Source organism: Ambystoma mexicanum, chromosome 6p, assembly GCF_040938575.1.
Source record: "Ambystoma mexicanum isolate Mex_15411 chromosome 6p, UKY_AmexF1_1, whole genome shotgun sequence".
In the NCBI taxonomy this organism is placed as follows: domain Eukaryota; kingdom Metazoa; phylum Chordata; class Amphibia; order Caudata; family Ambystomatidae; genus Ambystoma; species Ambystoma mexicanum.
In genome coordinates this window covers 1178768575-1178795953 of record NC_090935.1, presented here as the reverse complement: position 1 = coordinate 1178795953, position 27379 = coordinate 1178768575, and the positions used below count along the sequence as shown (strand labels likewise).

At 46.7% G+C, this 27379-nt stretch overlaps 1 protein-coding gene across 1 annotated transcript in view; it reads right to left on the bottom strand.

The window, feature by feature from the left end:
• The window catches only part of LOC138510292 (annexin A1-like), a 109931-nt gene extending 97050 nt beyond the window's left edge, over nucleotides 1-12881 (bottom strand). Inside the window, exon 1 of the mRNA XM_069625823.1 lies at nucleotides 12746-12881. The gene's annotated coding sequence lies outside the window, so the exon portion shown is untranslated. The remainder of the gene's footprint in view (nucleotides 1-12745) is intronic.
• Nucleotides 12882-27379: the final 14498 nt, after the last annotated feature.

The window sequence follows — 27379 nt, the reverse complement described above, 5'->3', positions numbered from 1 at the left end:
TTTAATCGGTTTTCAGAGGCCGTATAGATCCTTAAAATTCACACTAAACACCAGCTTTCGTGATGTGCTCCAAATTCTCCCATCTGACGGCTTCGGCCTGTTCTGGTTTTGCACATTGCAGGTTGGGACTTGTAATTTCATTCCATTCTGAATTGATGTGCACAACCAGGACTGAAGGCATCACGCATGACGTGGTGCCGCGTGGCTGCTTAGCGCATTGCCACAAACATGCAGGACCTGTGAAACCCTGCATAAAACACCGAAAGCAGGGGTTTGCGAATAACTAGTGTTGTACAAACTTCACCTTTCGTTCTTATTCTACCCGGATTTTCCAGCAGCCGCTCCAATCGTTCACTGCTCTGCTTTTCCTGGCTCATCCTCGTCCATGTAGCACGAACTGATCATTCATACGTAGGCCTTGTGTTGATGCAGCATGTTGCTTTGCAAGGGTGTGGCAAGTTGTTCACACTCAGATGCAGCCCTGGGAGGCAGAGTTTGGGAATGAAGGCTTTCCAGATTATGCACAGCAAATGCAAGCGTTTGCCAGATGGGGATACCTTTCCATGCAAGCACAGACAAGAAATGCAAATACGCCTCGAGTTAAACAGTAGACCTACTGATGGGTATGCACAGCCTGCAAGATTCAATCCAGAACACCCACCTGTATGTAAACCAACTTCTAGATGGCTCCTTTTGCCACACCATGCGTACTTCTGCACTATTGCAACCCACATTAAGGAATAACTGGCCATAATTAATGTAGCACAGTTTCTCCGCTTGCATAATTGCCACTTTGCCCTGCTGCGGGAAATGGACAAGGACTCTGGCACTACTGTGGTAACTACATTATAAAAGTGGTCCTCCCTTTGCCAATATTTTATCTGGTACCTTTGCCAACTGGGTAGAATAGTCTGCTGGCTAACCGGTAACTGGGCAGAATGGAGCCCAGCACTGCCGTGTTATCTGGATATGGCGGAATATGGGACAAAAGCGGGATTTACTGTACAAGAGCGTAAGGGAACCCGACTACTGTCATTATTAAGCAGAATCAAACCACTTACTGTGATAACTGGGCACATCTTAATGATTTGCCTGGTAGAGTGCCATCTGTTTACAAGGGTTGAAAACTTGACAGTGGATAAAATCAAGTACAGTGATGATCGACTCAGAGGTCAAGTATCCCATCTCCGACAAAATGCTGCAGTACCAGAAACATCCAATATTTGTTATCCATCTCAAAATATGTATTTTTTGGTGGGCATTATTCAGTCCCCTGAAATTAAAAAGAGAAAACAGGGAACTAACCAAAACGTAAAACCATAGCTATCAAGAGTTCTGGAGCTTTGACTGATGCAATAAGGTCAAACTCCACCATTAGAAGCAATCCTCCCAAAGCAAATTTTAATAGAAACAAGGATGCTTGCTGGTTTCACCATGAGTGTGGACTCATGAAAAGGGGAAGCTAGAGCAGTTAAGGAGGACGGTGTGGTGGTGGAAACACCGGACCCATTAGGAAAACTGCAATCGCTCAGTCAGGAGTCATACCAAAGTCTTGGAGTGACAGTTCAACAACTGACTTTTTTTTTTTAGAACACCCTACATCATGGATGCCCCTTGCCCCACCACCCCCCTTTGCCATCGTCCTACTGCTATTTTAGACACTTCTAGTAAGATTTGTATTACAGGTCCAAAAAACAGGTTTGAAGAATGGGCTCATTGCATTAACAATATGCAGGATTCGAAGGTCTTTTCTACCATAGATCACAGTTTTATGTTAAATATTACAGAAAAGTATTTTAGGGTTTTGGGGTGAGGAGAAGTTCTAGGTAGCCTTACATGACCTAGAGAAAGATGGTCAATATGCGTGTCTCATGCACGTGTTATGTGGCGGCAGCCGACTGGAATGAAGGTTCTGCCCGTGTTTTGGACCTTCTATAACTGCTATGAAAACACACATGCAGCAGTCCGGCGCTGAAGAGCTGAAAGCTTCTCTGCACATGTTGCTACACATTAAGTAGTCAGGCAATGCTGCCCTCTAGTCCCTCTACTATTTTATTTATTTCATTCTGAGTTTAACCTCTCAAACTGTCTTTAAAGTGTATCCCCAATTTAGCAAAATACCCCATATGGAAAAATGATATGCGGACGACTCAGCCGTAAGGCCAGCAGGCATGCAGCAAAGCCTCATTTACTCAAGAGCATGATTTTAGAGCCCAGAGTTTAAAATTGAATACATTGAATATGCACAAGGCAAAAACCAGCACTCTTGGAACCTAAACATGCAGAGAATCGAGGTAGGGGATTCCTATTGCTACATGGGCATTCTTTTTGCATAGTGGCTAAACCACATTAAGATAAATGCAGAGCTAACACTGAGGATGGGGGGCCCAAGATTAAGCCTGGAGCCTGTATTTTAAGGGTCAGTGTATATAAAAACCAAGGTAGGTACAATGTTGGTATATGGCAGCAAGATTTGGCGATATTCAAAACACGGCCAAGTCGCATTTTGAAAAAACAGCTTTCGTCAGGCACACTGAAGAGTGCCCTATGCCTAGAAATGCGGGTCTCTATTCTACAAACATGCTCAACTGAGGTTTGGACAATTTCTGAAGACACTGGAAGCTCAGAAAACCAAAATATTTATAAGGCTTTGGGAGGAATAGCCAACCCCCTTGCAAAAGGTTAGTACATATGGTATAAAAAAGGTATGCATTCAGAATTTGAAATTACTTCAGCCTATTTTGTACAATCATCTTAAACTGATATTTCTGGAAAAAACAGCAGCAGTGAGGAGACTTGTGAGCAATTTAGCAAAATATATTCTTCTCTGTGGGTGAACATTGAGCAAGGCAGAGAACTGCGCGAAGTACATTGCTTAGAATGCAGGCATTTCATTGATGATCTGCCTGAATCTTCTCCCGTCAAATAAATGATGCAATGGGGTGTGGTAGGTAAAACAGACCTGGGTCACTTATTGACCTGCAAATCTTTTATCGATATGCACAAGTGGTTTAAAACAATGTTATGTGTAATATACAGATTTATTGGGAGGCCATCATCCTCTTGTGCTTGTACCATGCCAATTACCTGAACGTGCCCGCCTATCAGCTTAGAAAGCTCCAGTAGATCCAAATCTCAGCAACCAGATTCCTCCTTGCCCTTTCACCCAGAGAACTCGTCACTCCTGCCCTTAGTGTGCTCCACTAGTTTCCCCATTAATCGACGAGGAACCTTCAGGGCCATGTACATTACACCATGCTCTCCACAAGACAGGCCCTGGATTCCGCCAAACAAAAGCTCACATGGTAGCTCCCATGGAGATGGTATCAGCCCATCAGAAACCTCAGATATGGCTCTGCACTCCTTGTGATCCCAATTCCACAGAGTTGGAAGATCCTCTGTCCAAGCTCCCACCCTCTGGAACTCACTGCCATTCAGCATCCTCTGTGAGCAGAATTACAGCTCCTTCAGGAAGGACCTAAAAGCCTGGTTATTCCCTCCAGAAACCTGACAATCTTTCGGCGTTTCACTCTTACTTTCATGACACCTAGGACTGGACACCCTCAGTGCCTCCACAATATATTTCCCAGAGCAAGGTAAAGTATAATCTCGGAGCAGGCCAGACGATCCGATTACATAGCTACATCAAGATCCAAATGAGGCTCAAGGTACACATTTACGCACACGTCGGTGTACACCAGCCACAGGTACATCCGCCTACATGCACGCATCCACCTCCATATACCAGATTGAAACACAAAGCACAACATCTCTGCCATCAGAATGCAGCTAGGTCCTACAACAATGAAATTGGTCTAGCTGGACAAAGTCTCTCATACCCACTCTCTTGACTACCTCAGCACCCATCCACATGCCTGACCATCATGGGTAGCTTACTGGAGCTCGGCCATCCTACCCAAATCCCCATTTATGCCAAATGCACACATGCATCCTAATCCTTCTGACAATTTTCATGCTTTGGACTTTAGTTCCCCAGTGGGCATCAACCCCCAGACCCCCTAACTCCCCCCAGCGCATTCCCCCAAAAGCCCACCCAGCACGTTAAGGCCACACAAAATAAAATTGCTAGAAAAATGACAATACTAAAAATGATACGTTTGCATCATAAGTGGAAGATGGATTTGTGGAACACTATGTACTAGCTCCACGTTCCCCAGGAGCTGCTTTAGGCTCATGGCTATCCAATAATAATTTCAACCCCCGTGTCAAGTCGTATGCAGTTTTAGCTGCAGAGTGCGCCTGGCAAGGACTGCATTACACCCTGAAGGTGATTAGGTCCTAGTGTAGAGGAGCAGATTTATACATACGCAGGAGATCCCACCCCCCCTACCTCCTTTGTATTGGAGACATGAGGCCGTGTCTTGTCTGACTCCAGCTATCATACCAATACCGCAGTGAGTGTTTGAAACCATTGAGACAACCTTATTGAATGTCTACACAAGGCAATGACAGCCTTCTGGATGAGATCCCTGATGAAATATGAGAACGAACTAAGACGACAGTCGGACTGATGTCACAATAAAGTGTGCATGAAGACAACTTATGCATCCTGAAGACGAAATGACGAACAAATTAGGTGAACTTTAAAGTGTAAGAAGATTACACGATAGAAAACATAAGACTGTACAGATGCTGAAACGCAAGACAAGTCATCGTATATGCTAGCTAGAAGTAGTGAATAGAATGCAGGCAAAGCTGACATTGTACAGAAGCTGGGCATTAGTATCATGAGATAAATAAGACAAAAGTCATGGAGAAGAAATGAAGGCTATGCCACAGTTAAACAAACAAGGTGCTGAAGCCGCGTTGCAAGACTCTTGTCTGAAATCAAGACCTAAGGAATCGAGGTCAGCCATCTACGCGGAAGAATAGATTTGCAGAGGATGAATCCTCGCACGTCAAGGTGCAAGATAGCGCTCAGCAGTTGCCAAGTCTTATTTAAAGACATTTAAAGCTTGCAGAATGAGCAGAATCTTGTGTCACGTGAGTCGAGGCTTGAAATTCGTCTTGAACTTCCAGAAACTATAGCGAGTGCACTCACTCCTGTTGAATTCCTAGGACAAGAATACTCTGAAAGGCCAAGTACAAAGACAATTTCATGGCAGAAGGCGTGGGTGATGAGATGTGGGGCTAATTGGGTGGCGAGGCAGTTCCATGCCCTATGTCCCTGCATCTGGGTCTTGGCTTATGTGTTGCTAAATGAACCGAATGTTCCAGACACCGCACGCGCGTGCCAAACCAATTGTATTAGTCTGTATAGCGAAGGACCTTATAGCTTAAGAATTCAATGAAACACTGAGTTACTGATGTTTCTGAAATGACATGTTTGAAGTGGTGGGCATAAATTGTCCACCTGATAAAGGACAGCCAATAACAATCCTAGCTCCTATACAATTGCATATCTAGATATACCCTTAACCAATCCAGACCCCCAATAGGTTTTTTACTATTGCCATGTAGAATGCTTTCATTATGATGTATGAAAAGGGTGTAAAAGTTTATTTTGTGCGAAAATTGCTGAGAATGAGCATACGTCAGTTGATGTTCATTGTAACCTCCACGTTTTAGATAAATGCTAATAAAACAGACTTCTTCCTGAGTTTGTCTGGTTATTTGGACTCAATTATTCTGGTGTAATCCCATCCAGTAACAGATGCACATTCCAAGGGCCTAAAGATAACCAGTTCATATTTTCACCATCACACACAACAAAGAAATTGTGCAATTCTTAAGTTCCCAAAATACAGTTCTAATGCAGTCAGTAACCAACATTGGTGCTATTTTGCTCTATTCCATTTTTCCATAGGTGCCTTTACAGAATTTAGATCTGCCGAGTTCTTGATTAGTTTATACATTTGAGTTAGTTATTTATAGACTGATATTTACAAACGGTGTCTGAGATTTATTTTTAAAGCGCTCTTGAAGAGGGTCCCAGGAATGCACCCCCTCATCCACATGATCATGACAGCCCGGAGAGTCAAGAATGCGCAAGTTCCCTCACTATTCGGACAGCCCCCAGGAGCACCAGTGACTGACATCTATGCAGAGAAGTACTCTTTCAGACAGCCATTCAAACTTAATCCAGTGAATAACTTTATGGACACAGGTGCTTCAACAGTGGTCATAGAACCAAACGCCATGATGAATGACGCTGACTAAATGTCGAGAAACCACTGTGCCGACGTCATTAGTGACACCACGACATAGCCACGTTGGTCATGAAGTACACTTACAACCATGCACAACTTTATAAACTCGTGTACAGTTCTGTAGATAGAGTATGGATATACATACTGTCAACGCTTTTTTTTCTCATTAGCCAAATGCAGGCACCCTGAACGCAAGGCAACAAAGAGATGCAGAGCAAGCTTGCAGATGCTTATGGCAACTAACCCTATGGAACTACAAGATCATATAAGGAGCCCGGCAGGACCAAATATAACTGACCTATAGGAAATATAGTACGGTATAAGTGTAGAAATCATAGCCTAAGTGTAATAAAAATGACATAAGGCCTCAAACTGCAGGACAAGGGACGAGAGAAAAGCAGACCCAGGCTGCACAGAGCAGGAAGGCCAGGGCTCACAGCCGAAGTCAGAGACAAGCAGCACATTCCAAATTTAAGGCAACAAGGGGCCATCTGCAGAAAAACTGAATAAATACTCATAATTGCAGACCAGAAGGGCTCGATTTGGTGGTCCTAAACCACGTGCAGCCGAACTAGACAATGGGTACTCACCCACAGTGGGAAGATGAGCAGTTCTCAGCACCACAGACACCAAGTGAAACATGATTAAGTTGACAACGTTGCAACATGGAGAGCACTCTCACAGGCAAAGTGGTACAGCTAACAGATACATTGGGCACGCAGTCATTCACATCACCTTGAAGAGGTGCACAGAGCACTGAGAACCAAACTGGGTCCCAGGTCTGAGTAGACCAGTTCCAGCCAATCAGACAGAAATCGGTGGATGGCAGGAGGCAAGGGCCAATGGTAATCCTGCAACCCTACAACAATGTAGTTTGCATGGGGAAGAGGCAGGTCATCCACCTGACATGGAAGGGCCAGTTGAGCAAGACGCATAAGGGCAATCTATAATGTATACCACTCTGAGCACCCAATGAGTATGTGTGATGGGTTGACATGACTTGATGACTGCAGGGATTTATGAATGTCCTTGATGATCCCAACGGCTTTTGTAATAAACAATTCTAACATTCCCTTGGCTGAGTCCTCTGTTCTGGGGGAAGGGTTGTTGGGTCCTTAGGAGCTGAACGGTTGAGCTCATAGTAACCCGTCAGACCTCTGGTATATCAGGCCTCACCAACACTAAACCTGTGGGCATCAATGTGCTGGCTGCAGTACACGTTTCAATGGAGATGGTGTCGTATTCATAGACAGTAGAGGTTGGAGGGGGAGGAACTAATCAGATTGTACCCTAGGAGAAGAGCCAGGTTTTCATATGTTTGTGGAAATACCAGTAAGATTGTTCGGCTCTCAGGGCAGATGGTAGTGCATTCCAAGGTTTTGCTGCAATGACTGGGAAACTCGAGCCGCCTGCTCTGGCCCGTCTGAATCTTGGGAGTGATGAGAAGGTGAGTATGCAGATCTGGTTTTCTCGTTGACTGGGCTTTAAAGAATTGAATTTCTGTGAGCTCGGGGGAAGAGTTCGAGAGGCACCGGTAGACAAGGTTTTGAAGGTGATCCGTTCTCTTATTGGGAACCAGTGAGCATTTCTTGCGGCAGAAATGTGTTCTTGCCTGGGAATGTTGAGCAGCTCGGAGTGCATTTTTCTGGATGACTTGCAGTTTATAGATAGTATGCACCGAGGTGCCTGCAAATAGTGCATTGTAGTAATCTAGTCTGGAGCCAATGACGGCACAGGCAATGGTGAGGCAGCCGTCAGTGGATAGAAACAGTCTGCAGGCATTGATAAGTTTGGTGGTGTGGGCAGCAGAGGAGGCAATAGCATTGATTTAGCAAGTAAGAGAGAGCGAGGCATCCAGGTGAACTCCCAGTATCTTCACTGTTGGGGAGATTGGGATCGAGATGTAGTCAATGGTGAAGGAAGCATATAGATGGATATGTTTTTTGAGCACTGCCAGGTCCCACAAGGAGCATTTCAGTGTTTTCATTGTTAAAGCAAAGGTATGTGGCCATGCAGGCCTGGATGGTCTGGTAGCGTGCAATGAGTCAGAATCAAAGTAGTTGCCTGAAAGGGGAAGGAGGATGTGGGCATCATCTGCATAGCTGGTATAGGAGATACAGACTCTGTCTGTCTAGGTAGAACATGGTTTAGTCAAAATGTAGAGTGTTGGGGAACCATGAGCCTTGAACACCACAGGAGATTGGCGCCAGGGGCTGGGGGGAAGGCACTTTAATTTTATGCAAAGACTAATGTTTCTGTCCCCCAGGAAGGAGGTGATCCACCTCTTTGATGTAGGTGAGAAGCTGGCAGTGGATGTGAGGTGGTGTCAGAGGAGATTGTGGTCTACCAAGTCGAACACTGGCGAGAGGTCTAGGAGTAATATAAGTGCAGGCTCCTGTTGGGAAGAGAGGGGATTGTCCCAGACCCCACTGCTCCCAAGAGGTTTCAAATGCAGCAAAGGCCTAAGACTGTGTGGTAGATGCTTGAGCAGCATTTAGGGGAGGGGGGTTGACATGGGTTGCAGTTAGATTTAGGATATAGCGAGAGTGGATGTAGATTGCATTAGACACAAAACACCATCTTGGAAAATAGCCATCTTTAAATCGAGGCCTGGTGCCACCCTGCAGCCTGGACATTAGGCCCAGGCACAGAGCATAGAGATACATTTGTGAATGCAGGAGCAGGGTTCAGCTGGGGTGGGAGTGAGACAGGCCAGGCTCACCCAGATCCAGAAACCTCTCATTGTTTCATATCACTAGCACATGTAACGCAGAAAGAACGCACCATGCAAGGCCATGAGGGGGCGACAGCTCCCTGCAAGCAGTTATCCCATGAGGAGAGAAAAGCCTCTGACCCAGCCCAACCCAAATTCAAAGTTATACTGCCCAGATGCCCATGTCCCAATATCCTAACATTCCAAGGCATCATCCATCCAGCCCAAGACCACAGACCATAAAACTGTTTGGCCACCCATTTGTTATACAAATCACAACAGAATGCCAGAGACCCCTGTGGTTCGTGCTTTGATTGCCAGGGAGTGAAAAGTAACACATTTAACATCAAGATTGGGAAGACTTGGAATGGCGCTGATGTGTTTGGTATTGAGCTGGGATTTGAGGAGATAAGAATGGGTGCAGAGGCTACCTCGACTGTAGCCTCTGCACCCATGTCTGCGGTACCAGGTGCACATTAGGCCACAGAGCAAGTAGAGAATCGAATCTCACTCTAATTTGCAATTACCAAGCCCAGCACATGAAGACGTCATGAGAAGGGCCCCACGTGGAAGAAGATAAGAGAAGCTGGGACCAATTACCTGGTATCCCATATGAAGCAGGCCACCTATGTATAGGGTCACACGAACCAGCTTTTGATTTGTACCCTATTTGATGTACGTCATTGTGATGCTTTTTTCTCTTATAAGTTTCTGTCCATGTTGGTTTCGTTAGAGCGCTCCATGGCAGCAGAGTTCTTTGCTATTGCATACCCGACTTTTTGAGAATAAACCTTGTTCTCCTTGCAACGGGTGTGCTGGGCTTTTTTTCCCCTAGTGGGTTGCATTTTCTCTGGTGTGAGTGTTGAGGGGCTTCTCTAAACTTCCCTGCAGCCTCGATCTTGTCAAGCTAGTTCTTTAGGTCAAGCAGGGCTGATTTCGTGCCATGACCAGGGGGGGGAACCTGATTGACAGATTCCAAGGATGCAGTTAGGTATTGCTTGATTTGGAGGTAAGCTGCTATATACAGAAGGGACTGTGGTGATAGGACGATAGTTGGTGTGGGTGGTGGGGTCCAGTGATGTTATTTTGAGCAGCAGAAGTATGCATGCTTCCATCAGGCCAGTGGGGACCAGGCAGGTGGAGAAGGAGTTGATGAAGGTTGTAATGAATGGGGTCAAGGCATCCCAGCAGAGTCCGATTGCTGCTGGGCAAGCGTCTCCTTTGAAGCTAGACTTCTTCAGGCCTTTTAGGATGGTGGTGACCTCGGCTTCAGTGACAAGGTTAAAGCGAAATGGCGGTAAGTCTGGCAAGGCGGTTGGAGGCAGGTTGATGAGGGGAGGTTGTGTGTTCATGCTGATGGTGACCTGCTTTAGTTGGCTTTTTTGTAACGAGTGGAAATTGTGTCTAGGAGGGTTTTGGATATTGGTGCACAAGGCCTCTTGGTGAGATTGAGTGGGGGGGTGACGGGGGTGGGAGGAGCGGATTCCAATTCTCTGTGGATGGAGACAATCTCATGTGTTTGACTTTGCGTTGCCAATTGTAGTTTGTGGGGGTTTTAGCCTGTAGCATAGCGGGTTTGTACATTTTGGCAGATGTAGAGAACAGGGATTTGTGGGTGTCAGATGGTGTTCTTTTCAATTTGGCCTTGGCCTCAAGTTTTTTTGAAAGGATACCTTGGAGCTCGGATGTCAACCACGCGCTTAGGCAAGTGGTGGGTTTGGTTTAGCAAGGAGCAAAAAGGAGAGCGATCGATAGTGTCAACTGCATGCAATATCGTTTTAAAGAATAACTTGACTAGAGCGTCAGGGTCGGCTTTGTTGTAATGAGTATTGTTCCTAGCTCCATGGCATCCTGTTCAGGATGTTTGTTTGCATGTATGAGGTAACGAGTGCCAGAGTACGGGATGCTGTGTGAGTGCGCTGCCTTCCCAGTGCTACTCTAAATTCTTTAATACACAGGTATGAACCCTCCCAATGGTATATATTTTGCAAACCTCTGAGGCCTGAAAAGTAGATGCACGCAGGCTTGACACGTGGCCAACTTTGCACCAGACCTGCACATGCACTGGCCTAGTGTGAAGTCTCAGTTACCAGTTTAATGGTATCCACTACAAAGTAGTTTTCTTTCTGACTTTGTGAACATTCAGACACACAATTCCTCATTTTACTATAGCCGTTAGATAGCTCAGGGGGTTGAGCGCTCACTGCTATGATGTGCGTGGATCTACAGGATCGAATCCCAGCAAGGCCAACTCAGCCTTTCATCCTGAAGTTGATAAATGAGTACCAACACAGGTTGGGTGATATTCTATGTATATTTGTTATATATAAAGGGCTTAATTGTATATAATATCATTTGGCCTTGGACGTCTGCTTTCATTCACAGTAATTTGGTAATACGAGCCTATACACACTGATATTAATGACACGTTACGGTGATAGCATTACGTACACTACGAAAAATGATTACGATATGTGACGTCACTTCTGTTTTGTAAAGGGGCGAAAGGTCGTGTTCAATCGCTTCCTCTGATGTCACTTCGGGGTGGGGTCAAAAGGCATCGCTTCCTGTGAGGTCATCAGTCGTGTGATGTCACTTCTGCTACCCCTGGCATTTTCATGAAATGACGTCCCTGCCAATATCCATTTGCTTTATTGCAACCCAGGACACAGCAATGGTTGTGCACATGCAGCGTCCTTTCATACAAGTGGTCCCTGTCTTTAGTAAACTGCTCTATTCTGGTTTGTATGGTTTAAAGTAAGTAATGCGCTGATTAAAATGAATACAATATAAATGGTGCCTTTTTTTGTAAAAAGTGCGTTTTCAAAATTAGAACAGGATTTAATAAAATCTCTTTTCAGCCGAAAATCAAAAATGCCATTTGGTACGCACCCACCTACAATTGCCTCATTTGGCACCGGCCCGCCTGACACAATGGCACACACCAAAAATGCCATCTGTGAATGATTTGGCCCGTTTGATAAATAAGGAAGAGTGCATTTAATATGCGGCCAAAAAAGCACCGAAAGGGAGTATTTGTTTTTCCACCGCAGAAAAACTGGCATGCTAGGTTTGCTGAGAAAACCCAACCTGCAGCACTGCCAAGAAGCCTTGCGCATAAGGCACACGCACTCGGAGCAGAGCTGACTCACCCCTTTCCGGCAGACGGCGAAACAAGCGAACGTCGAGGAGCCGCACCCTTTCCCGTTTTGCAACCTTCGTGAGTGCTGCGCGCATCAGTCCAGCTACATTTTTTTAAAGGCGGGAGTAGGGGAAAGGTAGCTTCGGGGAGGTTTCAATTATATCCTCGCAAAGTATTAAGCTCTCTAGTCCCGTGCGGACGTACGTTTTAAAGATACTGCGCTCAAGTGCACCCCATGAAGCGAAGCGCAGCGCACCAAAAAGAACGTCAAAGTCAAAAACGTCTTTTACTTGCAGAAAGTTCGCGAACGTAGGTGATTGGGTTTAACTGTACGTTACAGTGTCACGGCAATGGCTGCACCCCCTTTCCTTACCAAATCAAGCAGTCATTTCCTATGACTCATCATCCATGGCGAACAGCCATGCAGACTTTTTCCGTGTTCTCAAATCCAATATGAGAAACTGATCGTTTTTATTTTTCATTACATACCCCAACAAAATAAAAAAAATAAAAGTATTAGAACATTCCTTATATACAATGTAAATCAACGTGTTTGTCCCGTAACACAAATAGTCACACCCATCTTTCAGCACATTTTCACCCTCCTCGTCCGCTGACCAGGGGAATCCGAAAGCCTTGCAAGGCAATAACGCACGCAATTTTTGTTTTTAAAAGTATTCTAGAAGAAGAAGACGCTCGTCACAAAGAGCAAACACTTACTCTGGCTAAGCCGGTCCCGTCTTCACTGTAAGCTACAGTACGAAAAAGAAGAAGCGTCGTCTTCCCGTGGGATGTTTATGTAGTCTGGCAAAAGCCACACCTAGCAACCGAAGAAAGATCTGTGCTCACCGGTGATTGGGCATGGCTTACTAGGAGAGTCATATTCGGAACCGCCTCTACATCCTCCCGTCAAGCACCCCCTCCCCTCCCAACCGCCACAAAAAAAGAAAATTACTGTTTCGATTTTCTTTTAAAATTGTTCAGTGGTGAAAACGGAAACAATTTAAAGGGGAGATCGCACAAATGTGGAGACGCAGGTTGGAGAGGGGGCGGAGTTCCGAGGAGGTGTACACCGAGGAGGTATAGCTGGCAGTTGAACATAGCTCAAAGGAAATGTTAGAAATACTAGTTTAAAAATGTAGCAATTTCTTTCTCTTTCCAAACTCCACACTTATCAATTCCACTTTAGACCACTTCCATGGCAGTGGTGCACCCAAAATACTGTTGGTAATGCTGAGAATTTTAGTACATTAAGGGATGCATAGACACAAAGTAGAAGGCTACCGGGGTAGCTCAGCAGGTTGAGAGACTGTTGCTGAGATGTTATATATTAAAAACTATTTGTTAATCGTGTGACTTTTTGCAATTCCTTATAAAAAAAAAAACAAGTACTATGAAATGTGTTTGGCCAGCCCATGTGTTGGGCTGGTTGCTTATATTCAGGGCGGAGGTGGGGTGTATTTCTGACCCTGTAGTGAAAATCAAAAGTTGGCACCCGTGAACCCACAGTTTAATTTCCTAATAACTGCTGTCAGCACAACAAAAACAGTGATTAAGCAGTTGACAAGCATATAATATCTTTATAAATATAAACTTTGATAAAACACAGTAGTCCGATAAAAAAAGAAACACATTTCAAAGAAAACTAGTGAATGCAAGTTTAAACAGCATTTTTGAGTTTGGAAATTACTTCTTTTTTTTCTACGAAAGTGTAGGATGCAAATTTGGAAAACAATAGTGTGGCTAGCATGTAGAAAACCTGCTTTTAACAGTAATGGCCCCCACCCCAGTTATAGTCATGGCCCATTGATTACCAAGGTGTCCCTTTCAGCCAGTAGAAAAAAAACAGGCTCAGCAAATAGGACTTGTAAATGTGCAAATTACGGCTGGGTAAAGGAGCAGAGAGCAGATTACATCACTAAACCCAGCTTCCCGCGGTGAAGCTGGTGGCTCGGTAATGTGCTATAGCACCTGGAGAATTCCAAGTGCCGAATGGGATCACCATAATAAATGATTTCGGGTCCCAATAACCGGACAGACTCAAAGAATATGGCAAAATACAACTTTATTATCAATTCAATAAAGTACGGAAAACTGGTGAACAAACAGATTGTAGCTTACATACTCTCAATTCATTTTGGTTACACAAAAGGATTTATACCTTGATATACGCCAGCTATGACATTGAACGTGGCTAACAGTAAAAATATTATGGATGTAGGGATTGGTTAAGGAAAATGTGTACATATGGTTTGTATAAGTGTTAGTATCATCATTGCATGCCCCTTATCAGGTGGGCACGCCTTGAACCACCTCTACTACGTAAAATACAGATAATAGCATAACAACCAGGGACGTCATTTCACCAAAAAGCCAAGGGTAGCGGAAGTGACATCAGACGACCCTTGACCTCTGATATCACAAGAAGTGATGTAATTTGACCCCGCACAAAGTGATATCAAGGGAAGCGATGGAACACAGCATTTCACCCCTTGAAAAAACAGGAAGTGGCATCAAATAACATTGTTCCTAAGTACACTACAAAAAATATGGTTACATAGCAAGAATGAATCGCCATATGTATTGTTAAGATCTGTATGTATAGGCCCATATTACCAAATTACTGTGAATGCAAGCAGACACCCATAGCCAAATGATAATGATGTGTTATTATATAACACTTGTGCTTAAACGCTTCATATAGAAAGAATATACACACAATATCACCCAACCTGTGTTGGGACTTATTTATCGACCTCCGAAGGATGAAAGGATGAGATGAAGTGCAGACTAAATCAGTACATCATCCCTTAAGTGTGCTTGAAATAAACCTTTAATGAGCTTAGCAATTTTAGTACAGAATTCCTGAAAGACACATTATTTGGTATTCCTATTCTTTCTTATTTAGGGTCACTGCTGAAAGTGTTAGACTTGTGGAACCCATGTTCTTGTTTTAAGTGGCCTGAAGAAGAAAGCCAGCCACTCCAGAATCAAAGATCCACATGGCGCTGGCCACAGCCCATGAGCTTGCATTAAAATAAATAAAAATAAATAAAAAGAATAGCATTTTTATTTTTTTAGGGGTAGCAAGGGAGACCACAGGGGTAGCAAGGGAGACCTCAGGGGTCGCACTTGCGACCCCTGGCTACCCCTAAATGACGTCCCTGATAACAACAGCAGCGGATAGGTCCGTGCAACAATGTACCACCTCCTTAATTTTCTTCACCTTTTCTTCACACTGAGGTTTCTTTGGAATCCATATCTTTGTCACCCCCCTCAGGTCACCTGCATTCTTTATGTGGTCATCCACACTCCAGGTCTTATGACAACACTCCCAGGTTAGCATACAGAACACCCAACATCCCACATAGTTCTGATGATCCTTGGGATAATAATACTTTGTTCCTGGGGTGCAATAGTGATTCCTTTTAGGTGCTCACGGGTGGTGTTCTCGGTTTGTGTGTGCTCATCAGCCACAGCATTCACATTGATCATTACCTTCCAACACCTTTCTTTGCTGTCCTCTTACATTGTCCTATGATTGTTCTCAGTAGACAGAATCCCAGCAATACTAACACTAGTATTGCTATCAGTATCTTAAATTCATTCCCAGCCAGGCTGGAACCCATGAGAACAGGTATGAAAACCAATCTTCATCCTCTTCATTTTCATCTACTTCTTCCACCATTTTCATGTGTAGGGTCGATAACAGAGTTATAACTTCTGTCAATGTTCCATTTTCTCCATCATGGACAGGCATGTATGTAAAGCAAGAAGGCCCGATCTTTGTGCAGGCGCCTCCTTCAATTGATGTAATTAATTCCAAGACATACCTGTTTTGGTCATGAGTCTGTTTGCCTTAATTTCTTCTTTAATCACATTAAATCCTTTTATTGTTGTGTTGATTGTTTGTAGCAGTTCCTTCCTTGTGAATTGTAACCACTTATTTCCTGTCATGAATTTAGCTGTAAATATCATTGCCGCCCTACTGAACAATTTATGCTCATCTAGAATGTCATGATAAGCTTCTCTTGATTTTGCCGAAAAGTAATTTTCTCTCTTCTGTCAGATGAGGTTAATCGACCTCTTCTTCCTTTGATGTGCATCCATTTTTGGAAACCTCTATGTGGAGGTCACTTTGAGGGACCACCAATGCATGAACATGTATTATTGCCATACAACATATTCCTCTCCAGTAGAGGCAACTTCATGTACGCCCTGTATCCACAGGCCGAATAGTGGTCCTTCAGCACAGCAGTTCCTCCTTTAATTCCTGGAACATCGATTACGTGCCTATATCCTTTATTTTCTCCAACTTTGGTTTGATCACTGTTTCTGAAGCATAGTGTTGCATTCATCATTGGCAATATGGACACAGGTTCTGCTTCATCTTCGACCCATGTTAATGACTTTGAATATTTGGCCCATTCCTTAAAACATTCGTCATTCACTACTTGCACTATCTTCAGTGGTGCTGTCATCAATAAGTGTGACTTGGATCCCATCATTCCTTCTTCCCACCCTATACTGGTGACTACTTGTCCAAATACCAATAGCGGAAGTCTTTCCCAGCATCCCGACAATCCTGGTGTTTCCCATGTATTGCACAGTTCAGTCTCTTTTGTTCAACAATCTTTGCCTCTCCTCTGTTTGGACCATTCAATATGTACTGGATAATTTTGCTCTTCGTGTTTGGGTCTTTTATCATCTAATGTGTTTTTATGTAGGAATCTTCATATGGGAATGTTCTCTTTAACATCCATCATAGGGTTGCCCACTTACCTTCAGATTTTCCTCTTGTTATGAATGCTGCTTAATGGCTGAGCCATTTTCCATCCTGTGTAGGTATTTCTCTTGCTATAAATGTTCTCTCTGTGCCCAAGGCATAAGAGATGAGAGAACATACAAAGCAGCTCTCATCTGACGTTCCTCTCCCCACCTTACTCATGTGCTGGTAACATAGGTTATTTTTCAATGGGGCTGACTTACCAAGATATGCATTTATATCCTGATAATCTTCTCCAGCATCCCTCTTAAGCCTATTAACTTGTTTGAAAATATCAGGGGAAAATACCACTCGTGCTTTTGTAAGGAATAGAAACAGACATCTCATTGTTGGACACTCTATCTATATTGTAAAACATCATTTAACAGTATGCTATAAGAATAAGGAAGTAAATACTACACATTGCACAAAACGTAGCTACAAGACATATTGCAAAAGAATTAATGCGCCGAACTGCGTTCTGTCTATGATTCAGTCTTCTTGTTAGCAATGTATATCTTACAAAATGCAAGATTCCCATTCTCCTTTACCAACGTTTAGTTCCTGTTACTTTTTATAATAACAACACCTTTTTATAGCAGAAATTGTAATAATATTGCAATGAAGGTCCTGCGGATAATGGGGCTGTCTTAGGATTTCCAAAGAAATGTGACAATATCAACGTTTCGTCTCACTAGAGCTGTATAAGTAAAAACAGCACACAGAAATGTGTGCAATGTTATATGCAACATAAAGTGTTGTGTGCTCTTCTTTTCTTCCAAACATTGTCTGTTTACCTAACAGGGATAATTCTATGAACACTGAAAAGTTATTAGTTTCCCTTTAAACCTGGGAATGATCAAAAGTTTGAATTGTTTTTACTTCGACGACTCCTGTTGGTTCTTGGTAGCCGATCTGGTCTGCATACACAAAACTTCTTTTCTTGCTTCACTGTCAATGGTTGCCAGAGGGGTTATGTTATGTCATGTTACAGAGTTGTGTAAACCGCACGGTCGCCCAAAGGCATCATGGCGCTAGAGAGAGGGAGCCCAAGAGCCAGGCAGAGAAAAGCAACGCAGGCGGACAGAAAATCAAAACAGGAGAGTCTTTAAGGCTTTCCGGAAAAACAGGTGATTAGGTAGAGGCTTCAATGGAAGAGGGAGAGCATTCCAGAGCTGGGCTGCATCAATTGAAAAGGCCTGGCCCCCAGCTAGGTGAGACGGAATGACGGCAAAGCAGACCAGAAGCTGCCGACCGCAAGGGGCAATTTGGAACATAGCGCAAAACTTAGTGCACAGATATTCTGCTCCTTGGTCACAGAGAGCGCAGTGAACAATGCAGAGTGACTTAAATTGAATGTGCTGGGCCACTGGGAGCCAATGCAGAGAGCGCAGTACGGGGGTGATATGAGCCCTATAGGGGGACCCGGTTGCCACCCGAGCCACCATGTTTTGAAGATGTTGCAACCGGCCTACCTGTCATGTCTTCGGTACGTACCTCCGGCCATGTCCCGTCATCCAGCACTCACTCTCCTCCACCTGTCCCCCAGGGCTCAAACAGGCAACCCGGTGTGGCTCGCGCGCAGGCGAAACAATCGCCGCACGGTATTCAGTCGCGCCTGCGGCCGTTTTTCCATTGGCAGTTGCCATGGAGATTAGGCAGCCGCTCGAGCCCTCGTACCGTGTTGACCCGGTCACGTGACTCGTCCATACGGTCATGTGCCCCGGGTTCACGGTCACGTGACTCCAATCATCGTCACGTGACCAGGAGGTGAACGTATTTAAACCGGGCAGTACCTGTACTCCACGCTTCACAGCTGATTTCCTTGGAGACCCTGACTGGCGGCGAACTTACTCGTATCACTTACCCGGCTTCCTGAAACCTTGCTCTTGTTATTTGGACTTCCTGCGGATCACGTTTGGCTACGGCGACACCGGCTCCTCTGTTCAGCACGGCTCTTGACCTCGGACTGAATCACGGACTCCCTCTGGATCTTGCTCTTGGTTATTCCACGGACGGCTCTTCCTGGCTTCAGACCCATCTTTCTGCTCAACGGACTTCTCTTGGATCTTCCAGATCCCCTCGCTGCACGGTGGGTCAAGCCTCCCAAGTGGTGGTTGTAATCAGACTGTTGGGACCCTTTATTCCGGTACAAAATACTTCAGGTGGAGACTGAAGTATTACATCTGGTCCTATCCGGTCCCTTGCCTGAGTGAGTCCTGGAACCATCCTCCCTTTCAGGTTCAACGTCCTTCCTATCAAGTCCCCGGTAAGACCCTGATTATTCTCTGTTTGATTACTCGTTGTGCCCTGCTTGCTTGGATTGTAATCATTGCCTTCCCTTACAGCTACCTGGGGGTTCCTGGTACTTCAGTTCCGGCTTCGGATCTTCTCCACCTGTGGCCTCAAGGGTTGCACAGGGAGTGATAAGTGATTCTCCCTGTGCGGCACTTGGGGACGGAGGTCTCCTATATCTTCACGACTTTCAACGCACAACAGACTGTGAAGCCTAGTCGTGTGAGATATGGAGGGCGCCGCTGAAGACGCCCTGGCCGCTGTTATCCAAGCACTTACGGTACTACGGGCCGACATGGTGGCTGCTAATGCAGCAGTCCATCAGCGTCTCGACCTATTACAGAGTGCCCAGCATCCCCTGCCCGCAGATCCAGAGCTGGGTGACGCCACTCCAGCTTCTGTACCCTTTGTACACCCACTCCCAGCTCCCTCGGCTCCTGTTCCGGTGGTCTTGCCCTCTCCCTTTCCTTTGGCTGCCCCAGAAAAGTTCCATGGGGACCCGAGGAAGTTTAGAACCTTCCTTAACCAGTGTAAATTGCACTTTCTGTGTCGACCCCTTGCTTTTCCTGACCCCACCACCAAGGCGGCATTCACTCTATCACACCTAGCCGGCACGGCTGCTGCTTGGGCAAACCCGCTGTTAGAAAACAATCATCCTGCCCTCTATGATTTCGACCAGTTAATAACAGAAATGTCCAGGGTGTTTGACACCAGATACAAAGCGCAATCCCATGATCTAGAATTACTGGATTTATCGCAGGGTAAGAGCTCCCTCATTGAGTACATCACACGATTCAATCAGCTAGCAGCTGAGACCTCATGGCCCGAAAGCAAAAAATCGGTAGTATTCTACAGAGGGCTAAACAACCCTATGAAGGACGCTCTGGCTATGGTCCCGTCCCTACCAGTTCAGTTTCCGGCTCTGGTGGATTTGGCACTCCAAGTGGACGCACGGCGCTCTGAACGCAGGGCTGAGGCCGGATTCTCCCAGTCTGCCGGCTCTGCCGTCTCATCGTCTTACTCTGAACCCACCAGTGAGCCTATGCAAATAGGGGGTGTTAGGAGTCCCATCACCTCAAGGGAAAGGGAGCGCAGAAGGGCCGAGAACGCCTGCTTTTACTGTGGATTGGGGGGGCATTTAGTCAAGGAGTGTCCTCGAAAACCCAAAACTAAGAAACCGGATTTTCGTCCAGCTCGATCCTAGATACGGGGGTAGGATCGAGTTCTCCATGCCCTTCCCCGAGTCACATTCCGTCGTTTGGTCGAATCAGGCCCATCCAGGTAGAAGCTACCATACAACCTGCCCCTGGTATCGCTCATCCCGTACAGATCACCATAGATTCCGGGGCCTCCGGGAACTATATCGATATCACCCTAGCCCAGACTCTGAATCTCCCTTTGATCACCAAACACCGACCCGAACCGGTTCAAGCAGTCGACGGGACTGAGCTTGTTTCTGGTCCCATCAAGCAACAGACAGCTCCCCTCGTCCTGACCATCCAATCGACCCATAGAGAAACCCTCCACTTCGATCTGATATCCATGCCCCAGTTCGGTATCATCATAGGCATACCATGGTTACGAGAGCACAACCCGCATATCGATTGGGGAACAGGTCAGATATATTTCGAATCCGAGCTCTGCCAGAACTTCTGTCTACCTGCAGACACAGAGACTGACACCCCAGCAGTGGCTCTTGGTGCGGTTGCCCAACTATCAATACTGGGCAGTGTTATTCCCCCTGCTTCACACATAGTGGGTTTAGTCACCAATCACATTCCTGTGGTTTATCGGGATTACAGCATGCTATTTGATCAGGGCTCCTCCGAAGCACTCCCTCCTCACCGCCCATATGATTGCCCGATTGACTTGGTTCCCGGGACTGTAGTACCCTCGGGCCGCATCTATTCTTTATCTATGTCGGAGGATCTGACGCTTAAAGAGTACATCGATAAAGCGCTGCACCTGGGTCACATACGACCGTCTAGATCTTCTGCAGCTAGCCCCATATTTTTCGTGCCCAAAAAAGAGGGCGACCTTCGCCCCTGTGTGGATTACCGTCGGCTCAATGCCATCACTATTAAGAACCGGTACCCGATTCCACTCATCTCTCCTCTCCTAGACCGTTTAACCCATGCCTCCATGTATACCAAGTTGGATTTGCGGGGGGCCTATAATCTCGTCCGCATCCGAAAGGGAGACGAGTACAAGACCGCCTTCTGTACGCGGTATGGCCTTTACGAGTATACAGTCATGCCCTTCGGCCTATGCAACGCCCCGGCCACCTTTCAGCATTTCATGAATGACGTCTTCTCGGACATCCTGGACATTTTTGTGGTGGTGTATCTTGATGACATACTCATTTTTTCTCACACATTGAAGGAACATGTCCAACATGTACGAGAAGTGTTGTCCCGGCTGCTACACCACTCGTTGTTTGTGAAACCCGAAAAATGCTTGTTCCATGTAACTAACGTGGAGTTTTTGGGGTTCAATATTACACCTGGTGGTCTAGCCATGAATCATGCCAAAGTGCGGGCGGTCCTCGAATGGCCAACACCAAAAACCCTGAAGTCCTTGCAATCCTTCCTGGGTTTCGCCAATTTCTATCGGCGTTTTATTTCTGGGTTTTCTTCTCTTGTGTCTCCTCTCACTTCCCTTACCAGTCCTCTTGTCCCGTTCGAATGGGAGGTGATGCACCAGCAGGCCTTTGACGCGTTGAAGAACGCCTTCACCACTGCCCCTGTGCTCCAGCACCCCGACCCTGACCAGCCGTACGTAGTTGAGGCTGACGCCTCTTCCTTCGCATTGGGGGCTATCCTGTCACAAGCCTGTCCCAATACGGGGCGGCTACATCCTGTAGCCTTTCATTCACGTAAGTTCAACCCTGCAGAAACCCATTATACCGTAACAGAAAAAGAGCTGCTGGCGGTGATGGACGCCTTTCGTACCTGGCGTCATCACTTGTTGGGGGCCAAACATAAGGTCACGGTATACACCGACCACAGAAACTTGCAAGACCTGGCAGCCCTGAAATGCGTTAACAGCAGACAGGTCAGATGGCACCTGTTCTTCGCCGCTTTCGACTTTCAGATTAAACATCGCTCTGGTTCTGAGCATAGTAAAGCAGACGCTTTGTCTCGCTCCCCTGGGGGGGTTTCGTTACCTGTATTTCCTGACACGCTCTTGCCCCGGGGGCATGTTATTTGTACTTGTACTCCTCCTCTACTTCTTCTCGAGGAGATCCGCTCTTGGGTAAAAAAACACCCCGATCATTTGTCAGAATGGGATCCCTCCTTTCATAACGGTCTACCGTATGTACAGGACCGTCTAGTCCTCCCTACCACTGACACCAGAAACCTAGCCCTGGAGTGGTCACATGACGCCCCGGTCAATGGTCACCCAGGCCAGGCCCGCACCTTGGATCTCTTAAAACGCTGGTGTTGGTGGCCCTCCATGAGACGGGACGTGGGCTGTTACGTCGCCTCGTGCTCGGTCTGTGCTCAGGGCAAGCATCGTAGGGGTCGTCCGTTGGGCCCATTACCCGTGCCGCCAAAGCCCTGGCACACCCTGAGCATGGACTTCGTGACTGATTTACCCAGGATTCAGGGGTATGACACCGTGTGGGTAGTGGTCGATGTCTTCACCAAAATGGCCCGTTTCGTTCCTTGTCATGGTATCCCTTCTGCCCCTGTCTTGGCCAAACTGTTCTTTGATTCCGTTTTCTGCCTGTAAGGCCTTCCTTCTGTCCTGGTGTCCGATCGTGGTTCTCAGTTTACTTCCCGTTTCTGGCGTGCCCTGACCGCTCTGCTAGGTATCGATGCACGGTTCTCCTCCGCTTACCACCCGGAAACCGATGGTCAGACGGAAAGAACAAACCAGTCCATGGAGCAGTATCTGCGTTGTTTGATGCTGCAGCAACAGACAACCTGGTTACAGAACATCCGTTATGCTGAGTTTGCCTACAACAACGCTACACACTCTTCCACGGGCTTCTCTCCGTTCTATGCCATGTATGGTCAGCATCCCCGATTCCTCCCTGTCCCTGACATTTCACCCTCCGAGAACCCTGCCGCCGCAACCTGCGTTCGAGATATAACGTCCCTCCATGCCCAGGTCCTCGTTCATCTGCAGGAGGCGCAGGCTTCCATGAAGGCCTCCTCGGACGCTAGGCGTACCATGGCACCCTTGTATCCCGTTGGTTCTCGGGTTTGGTTGTCCTCCCGTCATCTCCACTTAAAGGGTTGTCGCAAGCTGTTGCCCCGTTTCGTGGGTCCTTATGTCGTTTCCCGGGTCATCAACCCGGTGGCCTATCGCCTGGTTCTCCCTTCCTCTTGGCGGGATCATCCTGTGTTCCATACCTCCCTCCTCAAGCCCTGTCCCTCCTCAACCCGTCTTCGCCCCTCTCCTGCCCCTGTTTCCCTGGGGGTGCCTGATGTTTTCGAGGTCTCAAACATTCTAGGGTCCCGTTTTCTTAGAGGTCGCCTGCAATACCTGGTCGATTGGTTGGGTTATGGTCCGGAGGAACGTTCCTGGGTCTCTGCCTCGGATGTCCAGGCCCCCCGGCTGGTTGCTCGGTTTCACCGGGAGCATCCTTCGTGCCCACGAGGTCGTGGGCCTTTGGGGGGGCTCTGTCATGTCTTCGGTACGTACCTCCGGCCATGTCCCGTCATCCAGCACTCACTCTCCTCCACCTGTCCCCCAGGGCTCAAACAGGCAACCCGGTGTGGCTCGCGCGCTGGCGAAACAATCGCCGCACGCTATTCAGTCGCGCCTGCGGCCGTTTTTCCATTGGCAGTTGCCATGGAGATTAGGCAGCCGCTCGAGCCTCGTGTTGACCCGGTCACGTGACTCGTCCATACGGTCATGTGCCCCGGGTTCACGGTCACGTGACTCCAATCATCGTCACGTGACCAGGAGGTGAACGTATTTAAACCGGGCAGTACCTGTACTCCACGCTTCACAGCTGATTTCCTTGGAGACCCTGACTGGCGGCGAACTTACTCGTATCACTTACCCGGCTTCCTGAAACCTTGCTCTTGTTATTTGGACTTCCTGCGGATCACGTTTGGCTACGGCGACACCGGCTCCTCTGTTCAGCACGGCTCTTGACCTCGGACTGAATCACGGACTCCCTCTGGATCTTGCTCTTGGTTATTCCACGGACGGCTCTTCCTGGCTTCAGACCCATCTTTCTGCTCAACGGACTTCTCTTGGATCTTCCAGATCCCCTCGCTGCACGGTGGGTCAAGCCTCCCAAGTGGTGGTTGTAATCAGACTGTTGGGACCCTTTATTCCGGTACAAAATACTTCAGGTGGAGACTGACGTATTACATCTGGTCCTATCCGGTCCCTTGCCTGAGTGAGTCCTGGAACCATCCTCCCTTTCAGGTTCAACGTCCTTCCTATCAAGTCCCCGGTAAGACCCTGATTATTCTCTGTTTGATTACTCGTTGTGCCCTGCTTGCTTGGATTGTAATCATTGCCTTCCCTTACAGCTACCTGGGGGTTCCTGGTACTTCAGTTCCGGCTTCGGATCTTCTCCACCTGTGGCCTCAAGGGTTGCACAGGGAGTGATAAGTGATTCTCCCTGTGCGGCACTTGGGGACGGAGGTCTCCTATATCTTCACGACTTTCAACGCACAACACTACCAGCCCTTTATGCTGGGCCAGATAGAGGGAGTTGCAATAGTATAGTTTGCTCATAATCATGGCGGATACAACAGGGGGACGGAGTGTGCCAGGGATCAGATGGAGTGTCTTTCTCAATATTTTCAGCTGAAGATGACCAGCCTGGCAGACCACAGATACCCGAGCTGCCATTGACAGGTTGTCGGACATAAGGACCCCAAGATGTTTTACTTTAGTAGATGGCACCGGGAGTGGGCCCAAAGAGGAGGGCCAGGAGGAGGCGATCCAGAGTGAAGGAGCAGGGGGAGAACCCACCACAAACACCTCAGTTCTGTCACCATTCAATTTCAACCAGTTGTGACCATCCACTCACCCACGGCCATTAGGCACTTATTCAGATACGCCGACACCCCGCCTGATCGAGGTCGAGGCAGATGAGAAGCTGGGTATCGGCGTACAAATAGCATCTGACGCCGAAGGATCAGATGAGGTGCACCAGCAGGAAGATTTAAATATTGAAAAGAATGGGAGACAGAGTAGACCCCTGAGGAACGCTGCAGCTGAGGTGGCAGGACTCAGAGGTGAAAGGAGGAAGAGAAAGAGTTTGGGACCTATCCGACAAGAAGGAGACAAACCAAGCCAGTGCCTGACCTGAAACACCAATCTGGCTCAGACGGGAGAGCAGGACGACATGGTCCATGGTGTCGAAAGCCGCTGACAGATCAAGAAGAATCAGGGCTCCGGCACAGCCGATTCAACCAGCCTGGCCGCGTTGTCCTGTACAGAGATGAGGACACTCACCGTGCCCCTGCCCGGACGAAAGCCAGGCTGGGCCGGCTCAAGGAAACTAGAAGATTCAAGAAAAGAGGAAAGAATAGAAGAAACCAGTGAACCAGTAGGATTCTCTCCTTTGTAGAACTTTAGGTAATTCAGATGCAGCCAAACACTTCCTTGAATCTTTACAGCAGCTGGGGTGACCCCCTCTACTAGGTACGGATCTTCAAAATGGTGCTTGTGACAAGTGCGAAAAAAACCTTTAAATGAGTACTTGGTCTCCAAGATAAAAACGAAGTGGTTTCAAATGTTCAGTAGGGTTGATTGTTTGGCTGTATTCTTCAATATTCTTCGACACTTGCCTCCAATTTCTGATATGTTGGGATATAAATGAAACGCTAGCAGTCATATTTGTCAAATAATCATGCATCTAATGCCCTAATGTTTTGCTACACAATGGGCATCAGTTTTTATTTGAGTGGGAGGAGCAAGGGGTACTCTCATGAGGAGTCAGGTGGTGATCTGAGCCAGGCTGTTGTTTTAATGCAAATAAGGCAAGAGGTAAGCAATATAGCCATCCCGTCTTCAAAGTTATCTTTATCTTTGCTATCCTCTCTGCGAGGAGCCTTTTTAAACGTTTACAAATACCATTCGCCTGTGGGTGAGAAGCATATGAAAACCTATGCTTTATGCCTAATATAAGGGTTATTTGCAGAACCATCTAATTTACTAAATGTGGCCCATTATAAGACTGTAGGACTTTGCATACACCCCATCTAAAAACACCTCACATATGAGAAACTTGGCAGCACATGTGCCCTCGTGGTGCATACATGGACCTGCCTCAATCCATTGTGAAAAGGGACATACTACCACTGACATATCTGTAGCCATTGCATGTTTGCAGCATATCCACTTAATCTATATGCAGATGCTGAAAGGAAAGGGACCATTTGGGATGGGTAGTTCTCCTCTCATTGTTTGCAAGGTGTGCCCGGCTGTGAATTTCTGACAGACAATACAGTTCACAATAATTGTGCAACGTGTTCTAACAAATTTGGTGAAAACCAGTCTTCTGAGATCATGGCTGCAAGACTCTCTCAGGTTGTATGCACAAGATAGTGGAGTTGATGCAGCACAATTTTCAATAATGCTAGAGGCTTAACTGGCTTTCCAGTACTATCTTGTCTCCATATAGCCTCATTGGGGGATGAACACTACCGTCTTTTCCATAAATCGTGTTCTTCTTGTGGAGCTCGACCCTGCAGCTCAATTAACTGTACAATGGAAAACATATTGGGCCTCATTATAGGTTTGCCGGTCCGGTAACAACAGTACCGGTAAGCTTGCCGGTACTGTTGTTACCGGACCGGCAAACTACGAGTTCTGCTCGTGGGTGCCTTCCCACCCGTACAGGCACCCGCGAGCAGAGCATGTTGGATGCACCGGCACCATTCTAAATGGTGCCGGTGTATCCAAACTCCCCATTCCCATTGAGCCCTATGAGGCTCAAATAGGAATGGGGAGCATTTCATTCAGGCGCCAGCGAATTGGCAATTACCGGGTCCGGCAGGGCCGTAATGACCCAGTCATTGCCCATTGCCGGGTGCTGGAAAAATGTGCAGGTTTGGCGGCAGCCTGCCGGTTTTAACAGCAAAGCTACTGGCAAACTTGTAATGAGGCCCATTAAAACCTTCTTTCATCATCATGCATCATCCTGACATTCTACTTCAAATTTAAAAATATTGGGACAGTATGCTGCTCTTTTTGCTTCAAGGTCTGTGGCTTCGTTATCGCAAGAATTCATGTCTGCCTCCTAGTATGGGCTGCACACTTCAACACAGAGATAACCAATGGGAGCTTTAGTACCTTAATATGTTTGTCCAATA